Raw genomic sequence first — 11,600 nt, 5'->3', positions numbered from 1 at the left:
AAAATTTCGCGTTTTGGGCGAAAAAACGGAACTTTTCGGATAATACATTTTGCGACAGTTATTTGATATCATAGAAAAAACATAAAATAATTTTTTATTTTTTATTAAAAATAGTAAATAAAGATTAGAAATTTAGAAAATATTTCCCCAAATCGTAAACCCTTATTATTTTTCTCAATTCTCCCACAAAGTATCCATCTCCAATCTGACCGTCTTTCGACCCCGTCACCATCTGCCACTACTCGTGGCCATCTGTTCACTCCGACGTGGCCGTCTATTCGCTCTGACGTGCTCATCTATTCACTCTAGCGCTGCCATTAACGAACGACGAAACCCCTGCAATCCCTCTGCAATCTTCAAACCTTTTCAATTCGTTCTCGTCTTCTCCAGTGTTGTCGTTCGTGCCCGTTGTCTCCGGTGCTGCCATTTGTGCCCGTCGTCACCTCCTCTACCGGTAAGCTTCTATTCTTTCTCTCTTTGTCTCTCTCTCTTTGTGACGGTTTGATTCTGTGTTGATAGTGTACATTGAAATTTAATTTTATTTATGGAAAGTCCCCTTGACTGACTCCAATTTCCAATCTGGTTGACCAATCCTATTTCTATTTCAAATCTTGATCTACCCTTTATCCCTAGACCCCAGCTTTTGTTCTATTTCAAATCCATACACACACACACCCAAGTTTCATTTGTTCATGGATGGAGGATGTATTAAATATTATTACAATAACCAACATATATAGTAGTAGTACTAGTGCTATGTGGAGTTAACATTCAAATCATTGGAAGTTATTAGAAACTAATTATGCCAAGTTTATATATTATTGTAGGATAGATTTGATTTTGAATATAATGAAATGGAATAAGTTGTTGCAATATATTATGTGAGCTTTGCAGATAAAACAACATACTGGATTTTTATAGGAAATACTGTACACCTACAGTTGGATATTCATTACTTATTTTTAGAAAAGGGGTATTGTTTAATTGAAAGAACATTTTAAATCCAATAGAATAGAAGAAGTTTAAGATATCAAATCTTGGTTTGGTTTAAGTATGAATAAGAAAGAGAGAGTATTATTTAATTAAAAATGGAAACTAGAATGAGAGAGATTTTAGGGAAAAGTTGTTTTGTTCTAGACACACAAATATGTATGGAAACTCCTAAGTCCTAACATATATATATATACATATATACAGTAAATTCCCAACTTAAAAGTGGGATGTTTAAGCATATAAATGAAGAGAATACCTTTAAAGCTTCAAGCTTCACTAAATTCTCAACTTAAAGGTTTTGTGATATTAAGGATTTGATTGTAAAAAATCCACTGTTATCCAAATTCCAGCTCTAAATGTCCTCCCTTCGTGTGAGGAAGAATGAGAATAGGGATAAGTTGATGGATGGAGACCTATTCAGAAATTTCATCTTCAAGGTTGCTTCTAAAGTTCAGCACCCAAGACGTGTCAATCAAATATTTTTGGAATTTTAGATGGAAGTTATATGCTTGTTTTATCTCGACCTTATGGCATTTACATATCCTAATAATTGAAATCTCTTGTTTCCCACAATAAATAGTTGTGATTTATATTATTTTTGTTTTGTTTTCTTGCTAAACTGATTCATACTCTTTATAACGAAGATCTCATTTGATGGCACCTTGTTCCTTCTCTGTTTGCCTACTTTTGGCTCTTCTGTTTTTTTTTCTTCTTCTTTTATTGAACATTATACTCTAGACTTACCATTTTATGCATTGAAAACATGAGTCTAGGATTCCTTTTCATAGGTGAAGTTCGAACTTGCTGCTTATGAGAAGTTAGTATTTGGAAAATTAGAGGTTTGTTCCTCATTTATCATTGTGATGTAAAATTGATTTTACCTTCCTTCGTTTTTTTCTTTTCTTTTTTTTACTTGAATATTTAACTGTTTTGAATTTTTTCTGCAGATGGTATTCTTGTTGTTACATCACATCCACTTATCAGTCCTATTTTGTTCAATCCGGCTGTGGCCGTAATCTCCAATCTGTCGCATTCTCTTGAACATTCAATTTGCATCTGTGACCTCCTCTACTGGTAAGTCGTCTCTTCCTTTTCTATTTCTCTATCTCTCTGTTAAATTCTTCTCTGTGATATTTCCCTCAACTCCATGTCAATCTGTCTGTAATGTGTGCAATTTTAAATTTTGGGCAAACAATATATAAGACTTGTAGTCGAAATAGATCACTGTTTGAGAATGGGTGAATGAATTCTTAGTTTTTTCTTGTCTTGTTTAGGGTTTAGAACGATAATGGATGAAATTTACATTTAATTTCTGTATATTTTGTAAATCATTTTAGATAGGAGAAAAAATATTTAGATGATTTTTCTTTCTTTTTAGTAATATTAAATTGCTAAAAATTATTTGCAACTATTTCTTTTTAGCATAGCCACTCGAAATATGGGAAATTTTGTGAGCATATTCATGTATGGAGTAAAGATGAATGCATATGATTCTAGCTAATAGACATTAATTTTAGATAATATTATGAATGAGTTGTTGGTGAATTTCCCATTCCATCATTTCTCCATACTATTTCATTTCATATCTTAATTTTGCTTTTCTTCTTGAAACATTGGTAAAAAGGTAATTGTATATCTACAAGAATATCACTATTTTTTTTAAGTAGAGATGAAGTGTAGGACTAGGGGTATATTTTGTTATTTAGCATTTATTAATTTTATTCACATTTGAAGGAAAATATTGGCAGTATATGTTTATATATTTGGTAAGTGATGAATGGATAGGTGAATTTGAGAAGGAAAGAGGGAATATGCATTAAATGTGTTGACCATAAAAGCTCAAGTTGAAAAAAAGAATGAAACTTAAGTTTTTTGAAAAATTATCTATTTCCTCAATGTATTTTCATAATTTTCTCTCTCTTATACTATAATGATTTGATTTAACTTCGAAGAAATGAATACAATGTTGTCGATAAAGTTTGTTAAATTGTTTTCTCTATGGTAGTAATGTTGCATTAAGAAATAATGATTTGTTGTTGATTGGGAAGGTGGCAAGTTGGGGAACTAAACAATTTTTCTCAACTTGATGAACTCTGATATATAGATGTGAGGAATTATGGGTGGATTCAAAAGTTGAACAATACCGCTCTAGTATTTGGTTTTGAAATTTAAGGGATCATTGGAGTTATGAAGTATTCTTTAGTATACTTTTAAAACTAAGCTGAAAACCAGCTATTAGGACTAAGTTTGATGTTGATTACGATATTTTCTTGGTATATACTTACGATATTTTCTTTAGTATATATAATTTTGATGTTGATTAGCTATTTTGGAAAATATACTTTTGTGTGTGTGTTTGTGTGTGATGCTTTTTCCTACTGCAATCGTTTCAAATACAACTATCTATATAGTACTATTTTTATCTTCGATTTAATTAATTGGATGAAAATTTTCTGAATGGTATCAAATAAATTATTGAGTATTTTGAGGATTATCTACTGTTTTGAAAGTTTGAGTTTTAAAAGTTGTTGCCCATAATCTCTTAATGTTTAATCAGGTTTATTTTGAGGCCAACTTAGACATCTACACAATGGACAAGTCATGGATGACCCAAAATAGGATGTCAAGAGAATATGATTTATGAGTCGAAAGGTTCATTAAATTTAGGTTGAGTCATGCCAAATGTTCTAATTCAATTAGATGTTCATGTTTGAATTGCGGCAATCGTTTACTTAAGGATGTCTCAACAGTTCAGTATCATTTGAATGCCAATGAAATTGATAAAAGTTACAAGATATGGTTCTAGCATGGTGAAGAATTAACACAGATAACGTTACCAACACGATGGAAAATACAGTGGTTAAACTGATGAAAACGTCGATTTATTTAATACAGTTAATATGATTCAATTCGTTCAAGAACAATCTTCTAATGCATCCAATACCTTTGACACTATGTTTGATGAGGCGAAGAAACCCTTATACCCCGGATGTAAGAAATTCACAAAGTTGTCAGCCCTCGTGAGATTGTATAACCTGAAGGTTAGGTATGGTTGGAGTAACACTAGCTTCTCTGAATTACTGTCCATAATAAGTGATCTATTACTTGATAACAACGAAGTTCCATCTTCCTTATACGAAGTGAAGAAAACACTAGGTGCCTTAGGACTAAGTTACCAAAAAATTGATGCATGTCCTAATGATTGTTGTTTGTACAGAAAAGAATATGAAAACATGACCAAGTGCCCTAAGTGTGGTTTTTCAAGGTGGAAGATCGCTAATAACTCAAACAAGGAAAAATGTGGTGTGCTTGCCAAACATATGTGGTACTTTCCAATAGTTCCAATATTTATAAGAATGTTTAAGCGATTCGAAAATGCTAAGAACTTGTGTTGGCATGCGGTAGATAGAAAGGTTGATGGTACTTTGAGACACCTGGCTGACACTCCATCATGGAAGTTGATTGACCACATGTGGCCAACCTTTGGGTCAGAACCGAGAGGTTGATGGTACCTTTGGGTTTGTCTACTGATGGAATTAACCAATTTGGAGATATGTCGACGACGTACAGTTGTTGGCCTATTATCACTACCTTCCACCATGGCTGTGTATAAGAAGAAAATATTTGATGTTGACAATGTTAATATCAAGTCCAAAGCAATCGATATACGATATCACTACGTACTTAGCACCCTTAATTGATTACCTACAAATGTTGTGGAAATATGGAGTTCATTGTTTCGATGCATATAAGGAAGAATACTTCACACTGCGGGTTGTCTTATTGTGGACCATCAACGATTTTCCAGCATATGATAATCTATGCAGTTTTAGTGTGAAAGGATATAAGGCTTGTCCAATATGTGGAGAGAAGACTAGTTCAATAAGATTGCAACAAGGAAAAAAAATTTCATACATGAGACACAAGGAGTATTTGCCTAGACATCATCCATACATATTACAAAAAAAAAATTAATGGGAGGCAAGAGCATGGAATTCCTCCACAACCCTTGTCGGGGGAGATCACGTACCTTAAGCTGAAAGACATGATATTTTCATGTGGGAAGAAGTGTGGAAGGATCGTGCATAATGAAGGTGGCAATGACTAATGGAAAAGAAGACCAGAATTTTTTCAACTACCATATTCGAAACACTTGCATGTTCAACACTTGTTTAGACGTACTGCATATTGAAAAAATGTATGCATGAACGTAGTGGGCACCTTGCTTGATATACCAGAAAAAAGTAAGGATGAAATGAATACTAGACTTGACTTAGTCGAAATAAAAATTAGACCAAAATTGCCACCAACGTTTACCGGTAATAGAACTTACATCCCTGCGGCATGTTATACACTATCAAGAGAAGAGAAGTATCAGTTTTGTAAGACTTTGTCAAAAATTAAAGTTTCATAAGGTTATTCATCAAATATTAGTAGTCGTGTCTCTTTGGATGACTTAAAACTGATCGGCCTTAAGTCGCACAACTGTCATGTTTAATGCTGCAACTACCTCCAATTGCAAGACGTTCAATCCTACCGAAGAATGTGAGGTACACAATCAGAAGATTGTGCTTTTTCTCAAAGCGATTTGCGCCAAAAAGTTTATCTGTCTCAGATCTTGATGCATTGCATGGAGAAATAGTTCTGACTTTATGCAATCTTGAGAAGTCCTTCCCACCCTTGTTCTTTACAATCATGGTTAACCTTATCGTTCATTTCGTTAGAGAAGTAAAACTTTGTGGACCTGTATATTTGCGGTGGATGTACCCATTTGAACGGTGCATGAAAATGTTGAAAAGTTATGTTCGCAATAGAACTCGACCGGAAGGATGCATTAAAGAAGCAAGCATATGTGAGGAGGCAACTGAATTCTGTTCAGATTTTCTTTCTGGACTAGATCTCTATTGGACTTGGGTCACTCAATTCAAGGGCAGACATACAAAGTGATTGACCACTGTCAGCAGGAACATACGTTTGACCCTATGTCCAACAACTGAAGCAAGCATATCTTCATGTCTTACAGAACACTGGAGAAGATATGTTACAGAACATACGTTGAGTAAGTATTTGTATGATTATATACTGCCATTAATTTACCCTCAAGGGACCATTTTAATCTATGAAACATTTTGTAGACAACATTTCAATCAATTAAAGATGAATCATCGTAGAAGTGCTAAAAATGAACAATGGCTACATGTTGAACATAATCGATCATTCGATGTATGGTTTAGGGATCATGTACTTAAACAATCAAAATTTATTTTCGTTTCATCTAATTGTTCAATATTTAGAACGACTAACTGTTCTATTCAATAGGTGATGAGTGAACTACATGAAGGAAAAGTTCTCTCGAACACCATACGTTGGCTTGCACTGTCGGACCTGACTGTGAAGGCATATGTGTTAGCAATTGACTTTGATAAGTATGTATAGTAAGATGCGTACACTTTTTTATTTGCGTGTGTCATTCAATGTTCATTATATAGAGTTAATCATTATCGTTTTTTCTTCTTTGTAGGATAATTCCATTTTCAGATATGACTACTTCAGAATCTACCGTTATCAAGTTTTCTTTTCATGTTCAACAGTTTCTTTGTTTTCAAATTTCGAAGAATTTTATGTAGTAGATATTTTAATTTGAAAGTGTTATGTGTGTTACCATATTTAGTATGAACTTTGCGTAATTAAGTGTGCATGAATCATTTCCTATTTTCTTTTAGAACCAAGTGTTTATTAACGTTTAATTATGAAAGTCATGTATCGATTCTAATATTAGACTTTTCGGTTATGCTAACACTTTTTTGGATATTTCACAATTCATATTTACAATTAATTGTTATGTAAGTGTTATGAAATATTAAATGAGTATTATTACTAATAGTCTGTTGGGTTATGTTTTAAATCACATGTATGTTTGCAGGAATGGTTTATTCAGACGATGATCAGATTGCTACACCCCTTGAAAGAGGGAAAACTAGTGGCCAGAAAAAGAAATGTGGCCCTATGGGAATGAAAGAAATAACACGTTTTAGTAGTGAATGATGGATAATGGTTATTTAGTACAACGAACTAGGTCAACCTATTAGACTCAATGCAACAAAGTTGAAGAGTTTTATTGGAACGATCGTAAGATTTCACGTTTCTATCACGTACTCCACTTGACATGTCATTCCAAAAGAGATGAAGGAGAAAATCTATGAACTAATTGAGGTAAAAATCCTTCTAATTGAGTGTACATATATTAAACCACTAAGTTCAACAAATTTAATACTTTTGATGTGTTTTTCACATTGTAGGCCGGCTTCATTCTTGACCCTAAGTCGAAGAAAAATATACTTCAAAATGCGGGAGTATGCTTTTGTGGATTCAAGTCAAGATTAACAACTACGTATGTACTGCCATTTAAGGACGATGTGGAGAAATTAAAACACCCACCAGCGGAGTATTCAGCCATCGATCAAGACCATTGAGATGAATTTGTGGCTTCACAGTTGAAGGAAAATCTGAATATTTTGCTATTTTTTATGTACAATTTGTTACCCAAATATGTTAATTTAAATGAGGTTATACAATTTTTTCTACGGAAAAAAGTGAAGAAGGTAAACTGAAGAGGAAACTATACAAATACAACCATAGAACATCTCGCAAGGGGGTGATTTTTTGATCTAACAAAAATGTTGAGGAGTTGATAAGTAACGATTTTGTGATCTAACAAAAATGTTGTTTCCCATTGTTTGTGATCTTAATTGTTTCTTAATTTTTTCTCTTCAAGAATTTAAGAATGGTATAGAAATTAGTGATTAAACTATAGGGAATTACAACTAATTAAATATGTGCTTTGTTTTCATGATATCTTAGGAAAGTGGTCCAGTGGTCTAAAACAGTAGAGAAGAGAATAGTAAAGTCTTAGGTGCTTTGACATTGTCACTGCCCTTAAATATATGTTTTGTTTTCATGATTTAAAATTTCAAATTTGAACAGAAATTAAAGTTGGTGTTGTTTTATCTTTTCTTCAGCATGATTAACTTCAATAACTTCCTTTGTTGTTACGTGAAAAGGGTTAAACATAAGGAATCACTTCCTATTTTGTTTGCCTAATTAGAATCTCAGACTTACAAAATAGAAGTTATGACCCCATTTTTTAAGTAAGGAAAAACACAGAAGGAAAGGAAGGAATCACATATGCTTAATACAATGCACTGAAGTTGTTATGTTGTTCTGTTGTGTGGTGTATTCTAATCTAAAGAATTGCAAATTGATTATAGTTAAATGTTTATTACTATTATATGTACACTTTCTAGGCTTGCTATGTATTTAATGTAAGTATATGTTATATATTTATACTTATATAACATCTATTCTTTATGTAGCGTGCGTCTTCTTCGTCCAATCAAATAGATCGATCGATAATATGGAAACATGTGCGCTTGAATCGTAAGGCATAGTTCCCAAATAAAGAGACGAAGGACGTTGCCAATGCTATCATAAGTTAACACGTTGACAAAATTTGGCAACTTATAATTTCCAATTTTTTTTTGTTACCATGGTTTTGCAACTTATAATTTCCATTTTGTGTACTATGTTATGACGATCTATTGGGCAACCAGAAGGCACATAGTTTATCTGGTGATAACGATGTTCTCATCCAAGCATTGGGAGGGAAAGATTGTTTGGGCATACTCCGAGACGTGGGGAAGTACGTGACTAAGAAAAAATATTTCCATACCCTGATGGAATTAAAATCTAAAGAAAGTAACGAGGAGAAGACAGTGTAAGAGGAACGTGATGAAATGGCCAAAAGAATTATGGGGTTAGAAGTGGAGTTACAAAGAATGAAAAAAGATGAGGGTGTGAAAGGAGATGAAGAATAACAACAACCTAGTATGTGTTCGAAAGGAACATCATCAATCGAAGGGGATTCAGATGATGAGCCTGAAGACGTAGTCTTTGATCCAATACCAAAGAAAGCGGCAGACGTTGTGACAGAAGTGACGAAAGAAGATGATGTGAGGGATACGAGATCAAATGACTTGAAGGTTAGTTGAACATATACTTTACTAATTAAGGCACACTGCTCCACAATATCCACACAAAGATCATATAGAATTTTAATTAATTAAAGTTCCCCCATATATATGTGTATATAGTGAATTTAAACAAGAGAGGGTCATCCCCAACCATGCTAAAACTCATATCTCCATACATATTTATTGGGATGAATTAAATAGGTTTTTTTATTGGGGCCATATTATATATATGTGTTTAATTTTGTAAGCCTTTAGAGGGTCCCATGAAAACATATTTACTAACTTTACGTGCACATATTTAACATATAATTCCACGTAGGTTGGAACCCCGTGTATGCTTGCGTTTGAAACAAAAGATACTATCATTGCACACGAGACAATATTTGATGCTAAAGGTGACAGTGAGAACATTAAGGTGTCGATGGATGTTGTCATTGATGGCCAATGTGCTATTCTGATACCGACAAAGGAAGGAGTCCCAAAATAATGCAGAAAGTCGGTTCACATTTAATGTGGCCACGACAACTTTTTCTTACTAGGAATTACAAGGTAATTGACTATCTTATTGCATTGAAATTTTCATGCATCAAATTATACTAACAGTAGTTGAACTCTTTGTGATAGAAGGATATTGTGAGCTTCAGTACGGATCCGCCCACATTCTCTAGTGCAGCATATCTACGTGCTCCAGTGGCACTCTAGTGTTTGGTAAGACTCGTTGAACGTAGGGGGTCATCGATTCAACTAAATACGCCTTTTGAGGTATTCGGTGTCAGAAGAAAATGTTGCATTATGATTGAGTCACTGAGGGATTTCTCATCAATGTAGCCAATATGCACATCATGCCTAGATGCTTACATGATGTAAGATTTCCTTTTAATATATATACGTATTTGATGTTTACATGATATACGATCTCCTTTTAATTGTAAGTCCATTGAAATTATGTAGGTACCTTCACACAATTATGGTAGAATGATGAAGTTTAAGCTTGTACAAGTTCATGGATGCCAGATCTATAAGTTTCTCAAGTTACAAACAATCGCGTGCGTAGTTGTTGAATGCTCGACTGCTCGGAGCCGAGTATGACCAGCTAGTATTGTTCCCTTACAACTCTGGGTAAGTGCATGATAATGACATTTTCATTGACATTCACGATTTCAATGCAGTACTAGTCAAATATGAATTCATAATGGTGGAAACATGTTCTTAGTAATCATTGGACTTTGGTCGTTGTAAATATTACAAAGGGTGCTGTATTTTGGATTGACTCGTTGAAGAATTGGATTGACGGAGACATGACTGAAGTGCTTCAAATGTAGGTCATACTATTATTGTTACTGTCTTTATTATGAGTGCAACTATTTTAATTATGTAACAATCTTATATTATGTGGTAGGTCATTCAATATGTCTAAGAAGAAAAAACCAAATTGGAAGGTTGTGAATGTATGTGACTTTGACCAATAGGATAGTCGTAAATAAGTTATTAATTTAAATGTTTCACACATATGTTTTTTATTGTGCATCCACAGTGTCCCAAACAAAATGGGGTGGTAGAATGCAGGTACTATGTTATGTGATTCATGCGTGACATAATTTTTGCGAGGAGTACTTCGATTGTAGATGTCGTAAGTATTAGAATTTTAAAACATACGTTATGTCATTGTTTGGAATGATAATAATTCTTAACCACTTTATTGTCTACAGATGAAAAGTTTACCTCCTACATACTCGTAAGATGAAATCGATGAAGTTAGATCGAAATTGGCGGAGTTCCTTTCTAAGCACGTACATCATGCTTAGCGTCAGATTAGGAAAAAAACTTTTTTGAAGTATTTTATGGGGATTTTTTGGTTATATAATTTTGTTCAACCCAAACGACACATAAGTAAATGTTTAAGCACATTGTTTTTAACAAACTGAAGCATGAAAGGGGTAAGTTAATGGTTATTGTATCGCATCTATATATATGTGACTTGCTTATAAGTAAATGGATATGAATGTGTGTGTGTGTTTATTTGTTTCTTAGGAAGAGTCTGATATATATGTGACTGGCTCATGAAATTTTTTTGTTTGGGGCCCTACTGCATTGGGACATGGATCTTATTGCAATCAAATAACTGTCGAAGGTAATTCTTTGCTTGCGTCCTTGAGGTTTTATTTTGTCAATATTATGTGGTTTGTTCATGTTCGTATATGTGACAAATTGTTAATTGCTAATTCTACTTGGTTCACTAGCTTTAACTATTTAATATATGGATTGAGGATTGGAGATGTAGGTTTTAGCATTTTGCTTATCTGTGTAATTGGTGTTTTTATTATAATTGAGATTGGGTTGGTGCTGTGTATGAAAAAAGAACTGGAAATATAAGTGAGCTAGGCTTGTGAAGGTTCACACTTTTTAACATTTTGTTTGGTTTATACTTACTTTATTAGTGTTTTAGAAGTTTATATCTTTAATTTTTGTTCTGGAATGGATGGGCCCTAGTTTGGATCTTAGTTTGAATCAACTCACAAAATAGTGTCATATATTGAGTAGTGCTAGTTAGGCATAGACAAAAAAGTGGTATAAAGC

General features: G+C 33.5%; 1 long non-coding RNA gene across 3 annotated transcripts; it reads left to right on the top strand.

Annotated features, from left to right (window-relative positions):
- The first annotated feature begins 152 nt into the window (after nt 1-152).
- LOC105436142 lies at nt 153-7,714 on the top strand. Of its 3 annotated transcripts, none has more exons than XR_004218468.1 (6): nt 153-454; nt 1,767-1,832; nt 1,941-2,067; nt 6,313-6,419; nt 6,917-7,206; nt 7,293-7,714. It is a non-coding gene; the product is annotated as an uncharacterized LOC105436142 (long non-coding RNA). The 3 variants fall into 3 exon arrangements; XR_004218469.1 differs by lacking the exons at nt 6,917-7,206; nt 7,293-7,714 and adding exons at nt 3,551-6,052; nt 6,515-6,804; XR_970062.2 differs by lacking the exons at nt 6,917-7,206; nt 7,293-7,714 and adding an exon at nt 6,515-6,804.
- Nucleotides 7,715-11,600: the final 3,886 nt, after the last annotated feature.

The sequence above is a fragment of the Cucumis sativus genome, chromosome 7 (assembly GCF_000004075.3).
Source record: "Cucumis sativus cultivar 9930 chromosome 7, Cucumber_9930_V3, whole genome shotgun sequence".
Taxonomy (NCBI): Eukaryota; Viridiplantae; Streptophyta; class Magnoliopsida; order Cucurbitales; family Cucurbitaceae; genus Cucumis; species Cucumis sativus.
This window is presented reverse-complemented; position numbering and strand designations above follow the sequence as displayed.